Genomic DNA, 494 nt, shown 5'->3' with positions numbered 1-494 from the left:
TGTGTGTGTGTGTGTGTGTGTGTGTGTGTGTGTGTGTGTGTGTCTCCTTCCAGTCTTATGAATCCACAGAGATTCAGTGCACAGCAGAATCACAGAGTCTGTCAAAGAAGGAGCCTCCAGCTGCGGCCCCTCCACAAGCTACCCCAGATGATTCTAAGTGATGAAAAACTTCTGGGTCACTGGAACTGCATCCCACCACCCATGAGGAGAACAGCAAGAAAAATAACCAAAGATGGGAACAGGCTCACTGGAGTGTGGCTTGGTGGCCTCACCATCATTATTTTTCTATACATTGGTTACGAATACTTAAAAAATCTGCAGCATATGGAAGTATTCAAACAGTGAAAGAATAGCTTAAAATTTAGACTTCCTAGTAAGGTAAGTCTTTCTTCAAGTCACACAAGGATACTGTCCATAAAAGAGCACACTTTGCATTGAAAATTTGTTAGATCTTGAGAGAGGATTCAAAGGACTTGCACAAAGTATAAGATATA

The sequence above is a fragment of the Nannospalax galili genome, unplaced genomic scaffold, assembly GCF_000622305.1.
Source record: "Nannospalax galili isolate Female #2095 unplaced genomic scaffold, S.galili_v1.0 scaffold1938, whole genome shotgun sequence".
Lineage (NCBI taxonomy): Eukaryota > Metazoa > Chordata > Mammalia > Rodentia > Spalacidae > Nannospalax > Nannospalax galili.
This window is presented reverse-complemented; position numbering follows the sequence as displayed.